The 15,658-nt window shown below is 38.7% G+C and overlaps 1 protein-coding gene and 2 long non-coding RNA genes across 5 annotated transcripts in view; 1 reads left to right on the forward strand and 2 right to left on the reverse strand.

The window, feature by feature from the left end:
* The window catches only part of LOC309491727 (adhesion G protein-coupled receptor L1-like), a gene marked incomplete at its 3' end in the record, with an annotated part of 34,090 nt that extends 28,236 nt beyond the window's left edge, over positions 1 to 5,854 (reverse strand). The window contains exon 1 of the mRNA XM_082190761.1: positions 4,473 to 5,854. The remainder of the gene's footprint in view (positions 1 to 4,472) is intronic.
* Positions 5,855 to 9,892: 4,038 nt separating this feature from the next.
* LOC309491725 lies at positions 9,893 to 10,304 on the forward strand. The gene is made up of 2 exons (XR_014203273.1): positions 9,893 to 10,044; positions 10,095 to 10,304. It is a non-coding gene; the product is annotated as an uncharacterized lncRNA (long non-coding RNA).
* Positions 10,305 to 13,377: 3,073 nt separating this feature from the next.
* On the reverse strand, positions 13,378 to 15,619 carry LOC309491726. Of its 3 annotated transcripts, none has more exons than XR_014203274.1 (8): positions 15,555 to 15,619; positions 15,379 to 15,450; positions 15,193 to 15,274; positions 15,065 to 15,098; positions 14,895 to 14,981; positions 14,602 to 14,721; positions 14,182 to 14,440; positions 13,378 to 14,089 (listed from the first exon to the last, which is right to left on the reverse strand). It is a non-coding gene; the product is annotated as an uncharacterized lncRNA (long non-coding RNA). The 3 variants fall into 3 exon arrangements; XR_014203276.1 differs by having other exon boundaries at positions 14,602 to 14,757; XR_014203275.1 differs by lacking the exon at positions 14,182 to 14,440 and having other exon boundaries at positions 14,602 to 14,757.
* Positions 15,620 to 15,658: the final 39 nt, after the last annotated feature.

A 15,658-nucleotide genomic window follows, 5' to 3' on the forward strand; every position in this document is an offset into this window, starting at 1 on the left:
GAAATGAGTGGTCACTGATATGGGTCGTTAAACAGCAGCCACTATAATGTGACATAAATCACACAATTGAATGATCGCAACTGAGATGTGCATTACATGTATCATGCATTAGCCAGATATTATAAATCATATATTGGGGAATTTGAATCGGTCACTAATTAAAATTGTATACATGCATTTTTGGTGTCAGAAATTAATTTGAATGAATTATTCCAAATCATAAATAAACATGACAATCATATCTCCTGTGTTCAGGGTTTATCCACCAGCAGAATGTATTTTTAATAAGGTTTAATTTAATTAAGGTTTAAATCAATATCAGTAAAATTGAAACTGATACTATGAACACATTCTTTAAACACATAAGATGTTATTGTATGATTATTAAAGATGAATTTGCCTTCAGGTGTAATTAAATGTCAAACTCTAATTAAAGTCCGGCTGTGCTGCACTTTCATGGATAAAAGACACGCTTTATACAGCGAGAACCGAGGAAACACTGTGTGTGTGTGTGTGTGTGTGTGTGTGTGTGTGTGTGTGTGTGTGTGTGTGTGTGTGTGTGTGTGTGTGTGTGTGTGTGTGTGTGTGTGTGTGTGTGTGTGTGTGTGTGTCTGAAGCGTTGTGATCAAAACACACTCACTCTCTCACATACACACACAAACACACACACACACACACACACACACACACACACACACTGAAAGCATGTTGTGAGAGAACCGTGGGCTCATCTATGTGTGTGTGTGTGTGTGTGTGTGTGTGTGTGTCTGAAGCGTTGTGATCAAAACCTGAGTGTGTCAAGCGCTCGCTGCTGGAGCGCTGAGAATCAAACACACCAGAACGCTTCATCTGGAGAGATTCCCGAGCATCAGAGAGCGTGTGTGTGTGTGTGTGTGTGTGTGTGTGTGTAATAATCAGGGTAGAGTAATTGCTATAATTCACCCTCATGCTGAGAAAACTCCTCTGTTCTGAATTCACCCTCTGTGTTAGAGACATAAACAAACACACCACTCTCATCAGCGCGCACAACACACACACACACACACACACACGACTGGGGAAACAGACACACCACTGCACTCCGTCTAAAAGTCAACCAGTTTTACTTCCGAATCGTGACGTATTTCAGCGTGAATCAGGATATAAGTTTCAGGAATCGATTGGTTGGTGAGAAAAACGAGAGATCGATGACGTCAAGTTAAAACATTGAGATGAAACATCACAAAAACAAACCTTTTCTTACACACACACACTTCTATTCACACACTGCATTCTGCTGCTGAAGATGAAACACAGCGTTACAGATAGTTGTGGTAAGATTTCCAGCATTGGCAGAGTTACTCATTAGCATAAAAGCATGCAAATATATAATTCATGTTTTCAAAAATAATTAAATATTATTTGTGTACTCTTAAATATTATATGTATGTCTGCCATCATGCATTTATATCGTATCACATATATGCACATATATATACACCATTTCGGACACACTTGACAGAATATGTTTCTCATAATTGTAAATTCTTTAGATCTAAAGGCTTTCGCTGAAACTCTTGAACAGCAGATCTGCAGAAAAACATAAACTGTGTTACTGTAACGCTTTCATCAAACACTATTGGTGACAGTCTCCCATCTCAACTCTACACTGATTTTAATTCGGTTGCATAATGCAGGAATAAATGACCGTCTAGACCGACTGCGTTACATTAAAGACATTAGGCAGACAGTCTCAGTCCAAGAAGACAGATTGAGAGATCAACACACATTTAAGACAATAGTGCAACACCAAACCTCAAAATGCACATATGTGACCCTGGATCACGTCACCAGTCTCGAGTCGCACGGGGATATCTGTGGCAATAGCCAACAATACACTGTATGGGTCAAAATTATCCATTTTTCTTTTATGCCAAAAATCATTAGGATATTAAGATCATGTTCTATGGAGATATTTTGTACATTTCCTACCGTAAATATATAGAACATGTATTTGTGTGAGTGAATGAAGCACAATCGTGAACATAAATGAACAACTTTAAAGGAGATTTTCTCAATGTTTCGATTTTTTTGCACCCTCAGATTCCAGATGTTCAACAGTTGTATCTCAGCCAAATATTGTCCTATCATAACAAACCACACATCAATGGAAAGCTTATTTATTCAGCTTTCAGATTAAGCATACATTAAAATTTCAAAAAATTGCCCCTTGTGACTGGTTGTGTGGTCCAGGGTCACCAGTACTGACTGTTCTCAGACAGGTTTCCCAAAGGCTGATGTTTAGAAAGCGTTGAAGGAAATCTGCTTAGGAATGACCTCTGCATGAATGATACACTGGGAAAAGAAGTATTTTCACCAACAAGAACAACAGAACCGCTGAGAAAGCAAAACGAGAAGGATACATAAATAATACCTATTTATTTAGCGCTATAAATATGACCACAAAACACTGGAGGATAAACGAAGCTCAGGGGTCAATGTCAATGTATTTATCTATTTATGAGTTATGAGTTCATTTTACACAGTGTTTCTTTACCTCGTGCAGAATCCACAGATATACCGCGTTTCAACAAACAAGTGACATATGAGATCATTTTCTGCTCTTCATCCGCTTGCTTTGACTAGTGGCCAGTGTTGCATGTGTTTGTGTTTCGAGTCTTTGCTCGCTCAACCATCCGTGGATCTTCACAAGATCATTATGTGTGTCTTTATAAACACACTCTCTCTTCTCTATATATCTGTCTATCTATATCTCTATATACTTACACAACCAAGGACAAATGGACTAAAATCAACCTTAAACGTCTCATTTTGTAGCATTAGCATAATATTTTCGCTCCATGATGTCCCAGTTTCGTCAGATTTAGCTCACTTCTGTAGACACACTTATCCTCAACATTTAGGCAACCCCGAACACACACACTTATACAGTCAAACTAAAATGTATTCAGACACCTTCAACATTTCTCACAATCTCACAGTTTATTCGCAATAGTTTAGAAAATGTTTTTTAGCTGTTAAATTTAACTACACAATTAGATAATACCAGTTTAGCTCAATTAAATAATACCAGTTTAGCTCAACCAATCACCAAGCAATGCTTCATTGTGTTCAGTCTGTGTGTAAAAAGAGCATTAGCAATTAAAGAAAACACTTCAGAAAAACATGATCAGCTCAAAGTGTCTGGATCATTTTTGGTCCCACATTTTTATCAATTTGACTGGTAGTCACTGTATGAAGAATATTTGGGTATAATATGTCACAGTTTACTTTATTTTGCTCTCCTCACTTACATAAATGAACTATAGTGTCCCGCACTCACTAGTAAAAAAAATCAAAATCAAAAATGATATCTGGTGTCTGATTAATTTTTTCTTTGATTGTAGGCCTATCTAAAGTGGCCATACAGTACCATAGACCTTATATGACTAACGCAAACCCTGAAAGAAAACATTTTACACTTCTAGAATACAACTACATATTTATGAAACAATATTTACCTTATTTTTGAACAATTTTCCCAATTGAAGAGGGGGAGTTTTTTCAGATTTAGCTCACTTATAGCAATCATATTTTGCCCCTAAATCACGCACATTTGTGTGTGTGTGTGTGTGTGTGTGTGTGTGTGTGTGTGTGTGTGTGTGTGTGTGTGTGTGTGTGTGTGTGTGTGTGTGTGTGTGTGTGAGATGAAGGAGATGTTGGGTGGGGAGAGATGGAGGTCTGTCAGAATGCACCAGCAGACACTGGGCGCCAGCACATTTACACACCACTCACGATCCGCAGCGTTCAGCGCGCCTTTGGCCTGTAACTCAATTTACATCCAATGAAAAATTACCACAACGCGTGCGTGCGTGTGTGTGTGTGTATGATATATAGGTCTGTGCATGGAGAATGCGTGCTTATGTGTGTGCATATAGTGATATGTGTATGCACTGATGTGTTTTAATATACATGAGTGTGTGTACTATACTTTAGGGATGGGTTTGTCCTCAGATGTTAAATATAAATGTAATTTTGTTAATAAAATTTGTATATGTGGGGGGGGGGGGGGGGGGGGGGGGCATTCAGTTTCTAGTTGTATGTTATGTGTATGTGAGTCATACATGAAATTATATATATATATATATATATATGTGTGTGTGTGTGTACACACAAATACTAAAATGCAAAAGAATTATGACATGTGAAGTGATGTGTAGATGTGGAATATATATATATATATATATACGAACACACACACACACACACACACACACACACACACACACACACACACACATACCAATTCTATAATGTAATAGAAAAAAACTCTAGAATTATGATATATCCTCATTAACATAAATGTGTATGAATGAAGTGACGTGAGATGTGGAATATAGACACTGATGTGTGTATGGAAATGTGTGTGTTTGGGATTTAACTGAACACACACAGACTGACAGTCGTTCTTTAATTCATTCATTCATTCGTACCTTCTGGTGTTCCGTATCCACCCTACATCCTCTCCTCTCTCCTCTCCTCCCCGATTCACTCGCTTCTCCTCTTCTCCTCCCGTGTCGCCAGAATGCATCAAGATTAAAATTTAATCAGCTGCCATCTTCCAGACGATAATGGACCAAAAACATGATATTTAAAATCCACCTTACACAGAGTCTTCTTCAGTCATAAACACGCAGGAGGAATAATACACACACGGGGAATGATATAATCCAATATGAATACAGACAGTCTCCTGACGCTGTCGATGAGACAAATTACTATATAGCATCAAAAGCATCCATGAGTGAAGATGAGAAACGTTCTGGTTTGTTACTCATTATGAGCACAGCAGAAATTCTTCGATTCGACGTCGAAACGCGTATTTCGAGGCATGTCGCTTTTACGCGATGAACTGTTGATCGTCAAGGGTATTGCAATGAGACGATGAGCTGAGGGTGATCCTCTTCTGGTGGACAGGTGATTTTCATCAAGTTTAAATTAAACACTTAAAAAACAAAAACAATATTAACGATGAGGAATCGAGCTGAGGTAAAACATATATTGTATGTATACGTCGTAAAATCCCGCCTGGCGCCGCTCCCCGTCCACGACCGAACAGAAGGTGATCCTTGTCTGGTGCAGGCGATTTTCATCGAAAAACAATAATAATAATAATAATAATAAAAAGGAGAAATTGAGTTCAGGAAGAAATAAACGCGTCGTTTGCTGCGGACGCGAATTCCCGCCTGGCGCCGCTCCCCGTCCACGCGGATTTAAAAAACGGTTTAAATCCGCAATAAATAACACCGATAATCAACAGCATCCGCGACATTTAACGCAGAAACCAATCGTGTAGATCCGTGACTAAAACCACGGCCTGCGCGGAACGATGGCTGAATCTAAATCACGAAAACACGACGACCAAAAAACAAAAAAAAAAACACTGTTTGGCTTATATGAATAAAAAGGCTGCGTTCACATCTACATTCACCGTGTTAAAAAAAATGTCTTCATCAAAACAGGACACTCAGTGTAATATAAAAGAGCCTGTGATCGCGTCCAGATGTTGTGCTCGTAGTAAAGGACAGCAGTGAAGATCCCAGATATCAACAGATCAATGGAAGATGCGGCTGTCATGGATTCTTCTACATACAATAGAGACACACGGCGAGAAAAGCACAGGCCTCGGTGTTTCGATCAAATATAGCTAACCGAACCCTAACGATTGACTCTAATGTGGAAGCGTGTCGGTTCCTGACGGGAGAGAAATGCTATTCCCGTTTGTGCTGGATGCGGCAGGCGTGACCAGGCGAACATAACGCGAACGCTTTGACAGAGAGAACGCGAACGCCCTGCATCATTCCCTCGCGCGCTCTCTCTCGCCCTCTCTCTCTCTCTCTCTCTCTCTCTCTCCCTCTCTCTCCCTCTCCCTCCGTGTGCGTGGTTCTCTGTATCATAGTATATAAATAGATTGTTCATGACAGTGGACATGAACATGAATGAATTCTGACATGAGTTCTGTAATGCTTGTCCTTTTTAGACAATCATAAACTTGTCTAAAACCCGTTACATATATGCTACATTTGTTAACAAACAAGTAGGCTATTACTTCAATTAGCTCATTGTTTCAGCCTTAAATGATTCAATTGTTTAAATTAATACATTTTTAGCTAACTGTGATTGTATGTACATTTCTGAAATGCATAACTTAGACACAATAACAGATCACTCTAAAATGTAATGTGGTCTAAAACGATGTGTAGGCCTAATGTGTAAAGCTAATAAATGTGTTGTTTTGATAAATACATTGTGTTTGACACATTCAGAATGACTTCTTTGTCTACTTTCTTGTGTAGCATTTTGTGTTATCAAAATATGCATAACATTGAACTACAATAAGTCATATTTTCATACTTTTTGCAGTTTGATAATTTGGTGCAAAATAAAAATATTCGGCATATTCTGACATTTGCCTCTTGAGGTTTTGACGCATCATCGTGTCTCATGTTTCATCTTTAGCTCTTCATTGACACTGCTGTCTTCGTGATGAACACATTTAATAGGGGCAAATCGCTAGGGGTGGAATGGTGCCACAACTGTGGGAAAGTCACATTTTTGAAAATAATTACACACAATAAATTAACTGTTTCCCTTCATCATATTTTAAACATTTAATAATTAAAATATTTTGTGGATTTAACTGTCTAAGATTGAAAGTCTGTTTATGGATCAAGGATAAAAACAATCAAATCTATAAAATCAATCAAATATACCTAACAGTAATTTGAAGAAACAAAAAAAGAGCAAAAATAAACTGAAATGAAAAAACCTTATGTGAAAAGAAGAAGAAGATACAAAAAGATGGTGCCTAAGTCTATCAGTCTATAGGTAGTCAAGGCAAGGATGACTAATTTCACTGCCATAATCCCAGTATCATCATTTATCATTTGCATGGGAGGGTTGCATTGCTTTCATGCAAATCTCTCTAAATTCCTCTGGTTCTTCAGTGGTCGACTGGATGATTTTATTTTTGCATGTTGACAAACATTTGCTTATGCCTAGTCCACTTAAATAGAATATGTGTATCCATATAGATGAACCACATCAACCAGATCATGGAGGGAAGGGAGGGGAGGGGAGGGGAGGGAAGGGAGGGGAGGGGAGGGGAGGGGAGGGGAGGGGAGGGGAGGGGAGGGGAGGGGAGACTTACCTCACTTAAGTTCTCCACAAGAGAAATGACAATTACCACTACAGGCTCTTCCAAGTTTTAAACAAAAACACAAGTAAAAAATAAATAAATCAAACAGAAGCTACCGTGTGCTGTTGACACGGTGGCTGCAGCAATGAGAGAATTGAGGCTGGATCTAAATGCAGCAGTATAAATAACTATAAATCAAAATAAGTAACACATAGGAGATACAAGATAATACGCAGGAAAAGAACAACCACTATACACAGATGAGAATGGAGAACTGAGAACACAAACTGACACAAACACACACACACACACACACACACATGACTAAGGCTAACCCAACCTCTAAACTAACACACAAAACTTTCTGCATTTTCAAAAAAAACTAAAACAACACTTAGTATGATTTATAAACAGTTTTCCTCATGGGGACCAAAAAACTGACTTGACAGAATCTTTCCCAGATTTACAGCTTATATACGTGTGTGTGGTTCAGGAGACAAAATGTCCCCACAAAGATGGCAATGACCGAAATCCTTGTCTCCATACTTGACATTTCGTCTCCACAACACAGAGTTTACCTGAACCACACATACTGGGAAAGTGTCTGTCGAGTTATACCTAACTGCATGAAAGTATACTTTTGTATAAAAGCCTTGTTGGTGACTTATATAAAACTTATATGTCCAAGACACACTGTTACATTTCCTGTTGGCTTGGTGTAGACCTGGCTAACTAAAAACCATGCTATTAAATATTTGACCAAGATATTACAGTTTTAAAAACCTAACATTCCTTTGTCAAAATGTAAGTCTGATGACAAAATGACACATACTTGCATCATATGCATACACTTTCAGATCAGGGGGAACACACTAGTCTACTTTATATAAAACACTGCAGTCTTTGATTTTCATTGTTTATTCAGAAGGCATATTTTCAGGAGGCACATTTTCAAACAACCAAAAAAGCAAATAGGCCTACTCAATATTGTACATTGCAGCACTGTACATTGCAGTAACATGAATTCAGATAAAGCAACAAAAATTGTAAAAAAAAAAAAAAAAAAACCCAGTCTGCTGGGGTCTGGCCACAGGACCTCATCGACATCGCAAGCAATGTCTTCTCCCGCTAGGCACCGGGGAAAATATCCCCTTGCATGTCGAAACCATCCATGGATTGCTGTCACCTGAATGTCGCCGCAGGCCTGTTCCATTGCCTGCAGAAGAGGCATGTGGGCATGTGGTTGGCGGTCATATACGCGCCATCTCCAAGCCGAAAATAATTCCTATATAGGGTTTAAAAATGGTGAATAAGGGGGCAAGTATACCACTTCAAATTGATTGTGGTTGGTGAACCAGGCCTGGACCAGAGCAGCCCGATGGAAACTGACATTATCCCATACCACCACAAACCTGGGCTGATCTGGTCTGTCTGATCTGGTCTGTTCTGTACAACTATATTAGGGAGAGCATCTAGAAATGTGAGTATATGTTGGCTATTGTATGGACCTAGTTGTGCATGATGATGCAGAATCCCTCGAAGGCTTACGGCGGCACACAATGTGATATTTCCCCCGCGCTGCCCCGGGACGTGCACAATTGCCCTTTGGCCAATTACATTACGACCCTGTCGTCTGATGAAAATGAATTCATGAGGCTGTACAGCTCCATCCATGGCCAAGATTCTCTGTAACAAAAAAACTAACTTTTTGTAGCTGGCTGATTGGTGTTCAGTTTTGCAAGTATGTGCCTTCAGGTGTGTATTTGAGTGGTTGCAATAACCCGATGTGTTTTGTATTTTGGATACATGTGTTTTCCAAATGGCACCCTGAGATTGGCACCAGATTCATTTTTGAATGAAGTGTCTTATGTATGAAATAGTGTGTAGTATGCAGGACCAAGTGTGTTGCATAAAGGAGTAAGTGTGTTGCAGAATTGCAACTAGAGTGCAAAGCAGCGCTTTTGATTAAGGTATGGGTACATGTGTTTAAGGTATGGTAACAAAAGCTTCAAGTTGTGTTACTTTAGTCTAAGCATGGGTCTATAGTGTTCAAGCAACGGGCAAAAACTGTAATCCAACTAATCTTAATGGTTAATCAATGAATAATTTGGTACATCTATAGATTTCTATAGATATTGATTCAATACACAGTTTCTATAGAACTTGTTTGCAATTTCTGATATGGATAACCAAATGTAATGAATTATTTTTACATAAGTGATTTATAGATAACCACCACGATGTTCAAAGTGTGTGCACACGCATGTGTGTGTGTGTCTGTGTGTGTGTGTGTGTGTGTGAGTGAGAGAGAGAGAGAGAGAGAGAGAGAGAGAGAGAGAGAGAGAGAGAGAGAGAGAGAGAGAGAGAGAGAGAGAGAGAGAGAGAGAGAGAGAGAGAGAGATACAGAGAAATTTGCCATTTGTGCAAATACTGTAACACAGAATAGAGTATAAGGGAGAGGAAACAGTCAATGACTGTAAAACATCAGATTGATCAGAGATGCACCAGTAGAAGGGAGACAGATGGCATAAAATACAGCATTTTACATTACAGTATGTATGCAATACTGTAAACAGATTACCATGGTAGAGACTGCCGAATTACTGTAACTCAACCTTCATCTGTAAAGGTCCACTACAGTATAGATTCAGTCAAATGGAGAGTGAAATACGGAAATGTAATATATGACATCTATGTCCCTATATCGCAACACACACAAAAAAAATGGTTCTTCAGCGGTTCTTCAGGGGTTCTTTGCGGTGGTTAAGGTGCTATATAGCACCACTACCATTTAAAGAACCTGTTAAGCCCAGTTTGGTTCTTCAGCGGTTCTTTAGCGGTTCTTTGGGGTGGTTAAGGTGCTATATGTCACCATTACCATACAAAAAACCTGTTAAGCACCTACAGTTATTTAAAGGCTCTCTTAGTCTCTTAGTTTAGTTGGTGATAGGATTAGAAAAACGACATTAAAATATAGTGATTTTCCTGAATACAAGTCCTGCCTATATATATTCCAGGGCCCCCACACAAGACTTTTTGACCACAGAAAAAATTTGTGTGGATGTGAAGTCAGATATATAGCCTACTGAAATTATGTCACAAACTTCAATAAAAAGCTATATTCATATATTAACTGCTTTTTGTTATTTGTGTAGGCCTAGTCAAATAATTTGGCTAAACAAATGAGTGACGAGAGAAGTTATGTTTAAAAACGTGTTTAAATTTATACTTACACAATTTGAAAATGTGTCAAGAACTTGTTGTTGAATTCTGTCATTTTGAAAGTAAAAAAAAATAAAAAATCATAATAAATAAATATATAATTAAATAAAAACGTACGCGCCGATTAGTGTGCACTGTGCATGTCAGGTGCACGTGAGCGAGCGCGAGCGCCGCATTCCTCAAAGAAAATGAAGTGCCATATAGTACCAAAAGAGGTTCCCCTATTATTACGAGCCAAAGAACCACTGTTGGGTACTGATGAGCACCATTTTTGTTGAAGCAATTATAAACAACCAAGGTGCTATATGGCACCTCTTATGGTTCTACATAGCACCATTTGACAAAGGTGCTGTATAGCACCTTTAAAGATAGGTGCTATATGGCACTTAAAGTGGTTCCCCTATGACAGGGGTCGGCAACCCAAAATGTTTAAAGAGCCATATTGGACCCGAAAAAAAATAAAAAATCTGTCTGGAGCCGCAAAAAATTAAAAGCCTTATATAAGCCTTATAATGAAGGCATCACATGCTGTAAGTGTCTATATTAGCTTTATTAGCCCCCTAGTATCAAAATGATAAGTAGCCTACAAATACATAATGAGCATTCATGATTAAATGTTTATTTTCCCTGCAGCGCATCCTGGAGAGAATGACGCACCACGTGACTACTCTGCTGTACGATGGTGCTTTAAGTTTAACTTCCATTATAATTTTAATGTATTACGTTTTATTTATTTGTGTATTATTTTTACAACGTGGAAAAACTTTAAACCTTTCACACGTAAGTTTAAAATATTTGTAAAAGTTTTTCAAGGCGACCGTTATTTAGAATGTGTCACTTTATGGTTTCCAAGGTGACGCGTCATTTCGTGTCACGTGACACACCGCAGCAACAACAGAGCTGAATGAATGATGATCTGCTTTTATGTCATTTTTCCTTTTTTATTCAAAATTTTCACAAATTTGTTAGATATGGCATGAAATATCTGATATTCCGATTGTCAAATATATGCAAGTGGAAGTATTTTGTTGTTTAAACACCATAACGATCGCGTTAGTTGAGCTGTATGCGCGATGGCCGCAGACGCAGTTCAGAGAATCGGATCTGTTGGATTTACAACACGTGAATTCATCCACTTCTCCCGAAATACATCAAAGTAAGTGGTTGGTGAACTGGGAGAAGAATAGAGTAAACTTTAAAGTTACTTACACAATGTGTATCTGATATGAATAAAACGTGTCTAATTATAATGGAAAGGATTATTGCCTCTTCCTTTAACATCAGTGTGTATTTTACAAACTCTAAATGTATTGTTTTTTTAGTACTTAACGTTATATGTCTGAAACCTAAAATAAACATTATGTGGTTGAAAACACTGAAAAGTTGTGATATATGACAGCTCTGAGCGCGCCTGTCTCTGGCTCAGCGCCAGCCAACGCGCGAGAGCACATTTGAATTTAGCAGTTGATCACGTCATGCACTGACTGTTCTGATCACACCGATGCGATCGCAGGTGCGAAAGGGTTAAGAATGTTTGTCATGTTTTTCCTCCTACAGAAATTATATTAAAACAAAAAATATTTTTTCCATTTTCATATTTTTGAAAAAGCTCCAGGGAGCCACTAGGGCGGCGCTTAAGAGCCGCATGCGGCTCTAGAGCCGCGGGTTGCCGACCCCTGCCCTATGATTACAAGCCAATGAACCACTTTTAGTGCTATTTAGCACCATTTTTGTTTAGAGTGAAGTGATGCCGTCATATATGCTAAATATATGACAATATATTGCTATCACATATACATATCTCTAGATATATGTTGATATAAGTTTATAACATATATACATTTTTCATATTAAATGAGTATATTGTCATATATTAATATGATGTATATGATTATTATTTATATAATATTGTATGTTATGACCATATATGTCACCGATATGTTTAATTTATATATGCCAATTTATTTAAACAACATACATTTTACATGCCTGCCCTACACTGTTAAAAATTAATGAAAAAATACAGACAATTTCCAACAGTAAAATACTGTTATTTCAATTAACAGCTAAATTGTGTAAATTTACAGCTAATGGTTGTTAAATTAAGCACTTGCAGTAAATTTACAGCATTTAACAGTAAACCGGTTTGTTTCTGTGAAAAACGGTCGCGCGCTGTAAAAAGCAGCACATGGGGGCGGGGCTACTTCAACACCACACGAGCACACGAGGCACGAGCTCTCTCGTCTCGTCTGCAGAAAGAGGTCAACGGTCAACGGCATCTCTTCAAAACTCTTACCGATCTGCGTCTACTAAAGACGGCAATTGTTCAAGGTAAGTTTTTTTCTTTGTTGTTATTTTAGTATGTTGCACTCAACTTCGCCTTTTTTTTTGTTTTTGTTTTTTGACTGTACCAATTTAAGTTACTTGGCGGCGAATCGCTTGTTTGCAGCCAGATAGATCGTTCTTGGGTGAGGCATTTCACTAGTCAGTGTTCTCCATCAGATTATAACTCTAGGTTTGGGAATAATTGATGAAGGGCTGCTGAATTATTTGAAAAAATAATGCACATCCGACGTTGTAATGCAGGCAGCCACGACTCGAAGTGCAATTCAACAGCTCGTCATCAGTTATTCCTCATCGGTGACCACACCTCAAGCCCAGATAGCAATGAGTCGGCGGCCCACCGTCGGCGCTCCGGCGGCAGTAGAAGCGGCAGAACGGCGACATCGCAAACACGTTGGACGGCGCACCGCCGGCGGCAGCCGCTTTTTCTACTGGCAGCCGCCTTCCTACCGCCTTCGTTCCGCGGCCGGCCCGCGGGCCAACCGCCGTCCCGCCGCCTTTATATTGAAGGCGGCCCGCCGGAGGCAAGCGCTATTTTCGAGCGATCTGCCGCCGCTTATTCTGGCTATATATAATATTTAATATTTATAGCATGCAGTTTATCAAGAATAATGATTGCTCAAACCAGACAAATATCCATTTGGCATTTTTATTCCACATTTCAAAGTACATTAACTGTCATTTAAACAAGATGTGTCAGATCACTGAAACATAACAGAAAAATAAATAAATCAATATACTAACATGCAGGTTTCTTATTAAATTTTGGTAAAACAAAAAACAGCCTTACAAGCAAATTACAACTCTTACAATAATTGTTCATATAAAGAGGACAGCTCTAGGGTGAAAAAAATTACCTGTAAACATTATGACAAGTAAAGAGAATACTTGATACAAAATAATGTGCAGGATACCAAATAAATCAAAGTATGACATCACATTTACAAGCCATTTCTAACAATAGGTTAAGTGGTAGTAATTTATAGTAAAGCTCTGGAGTAGAATAGACCATTATAGCTGCAATGCTGACCTGTGGCACAAGGACTTACAAGCATTATTTGAAAAAAGAAAAAAAAGAAAGTAATTTCCACAGTTAGTGAGTATAGTGTGACACTTCTGACTTCTTTAGGGGTCTTGATGTTACTGACTGCAAGATAAAGAAAGGATTCCAGTTGTCAGTGATTCTGGGGTGTCAGTAGTCAGCCTAAGTGGTCGGCTGTGGGTCCCTCTCAGCTGTGCGGTGCCTTTTTCTGCCTTTACGGTCAGATGCTCCTTTCAGGTAACGCGAAACGTTAACCTAGACCGCTTCATCAGTGGCATCCTGGGTTGCCAGGTTCTTCCGGATGGCTAATTTAGAAAATACAGATCTGTCATTTCATTTGAATTGCATGAGGCCATACACATCTACTTAAATATAATAAAAGAAATATCCAACTTACTTTGAACAATGGTCTAAAGCAGTGGTTCTCAATTCCAGTCCTCGTGACCCACTGCTCTGCACATTTTGTATGTCTCCCTTATTTAACAGACCTGAACCAGATCATCAGCTCATTAGGAGAGACTCCATGAACTGAACTGAGTGTGTCAGATAAGAGAGACATACAAAAAGTGCAGAGCAGTGGGTCACGAGGACTGGAATTGAGAACCACTGGTCTAAAGGAACATGTCTCTAAAACATGCTTTATCCCCTACACCAAGCTGAAAATCCAAAAAAGTGTTACAAATTACATTTCTCTGAAGCTTCTCATAAATAAATAAAAAATGTGAAAGGCTAAGGATTCAGACTGTAATATATGCAGTTTACAATCTTAAATTTTACTTTTTAGATTACTCTATGGTGTTATAATCAGCAAACTTACAAATTGTTCCTGGAGCTTTTTATCCTGCTTCAAACTGTTGTCAAGACACAGCAAATCTTCCTGGGTGTGTAGGGGGAGTAACAGATCCCCTGACAGGGATAACTCCAACATCGCCAAACTCTGCAAGACGTCACAACATAAGGGTCTGATCTGCACCTATTTCCCAGAATAAAATAGTCAGTCCTGGTCCCTCAACTACTAAACTATGACATTTATATCTAGGTCTACTACATGTACAGGTAGCCCCAGTGGGAATTAAACCAACAACCACAGGTGCTGTTTGCAAGTTGTACCTGATTGCCCAGTGCAAGCAAACGTCTTCAACATTGTTTGTTGAACTTGCTTCACCTGCTCTTGAAGTAAGCCGCTGTCATCCGAAGCTACAAAATGAAAGGCATATGGTCATTTTGGACTTACATCACACACAAAAAAGTACCATTTAAGAAACAGTGCAAGTTCTCACCTGCTCGTGCATTGCTTTCCCTCAGGGCTTGGTTCTACATTTAAAAAATAAAATAAAACAAACAACTAAAGGCACTATTTGCAATACTGTTAAAACACTGGACATTAAGACATAGGGCTAGAATATACCTTCACAGCTGAAAACTTCATGCTTGACACGAGATGCCATTGGAGTACAAGGGCCAACAATAGAGCAATGACTTTCTCCCTCCTATTGATAATCATTGACATGTAAAAATATGTTTGAAGTTATTGCATACATTTAATGAATTGGACTTAAATGTAACACTTAGTTAAGCGCAACGTATTACATACCTCCAGAGTTTTCACCCATATGCTGCCAGGGTAAATTTGCTGCCGGGGGTGTAAAGCTTAGTACTTGATGAGCTGGGGGAGCAAACATAACAGCTTTCATTTCAATGCAGAGTATTGCATATTCAGTAATGAAACAATAATTGAACTGTGCAAAGCTAATGGAATGTACAACACACCTCAACACCTTTCATCCAGAAACTGCTGCAGCGAATCCCATCAAGTGTCCTAGTGAAAAACAGATGATTATTATTAAAGGATTCATCATCTTAAAGTCAGCATG

The sequence above is a fragment of the Leuciscus leuciscus genome (genome assembly GCF_965113295.1).
Source record: "Leuciscus leuciscus genome assembly, contig: HAP1_SCAFFOLD_481, whole genome shotgun sequence".
Classification (NCBI taxonomy): Eukaryota; Metazoa; Chordata; class Actinopteri; order Cypriniformes; family Leuciscidae; genus Leuciscus; species Leuciscus leuciscus.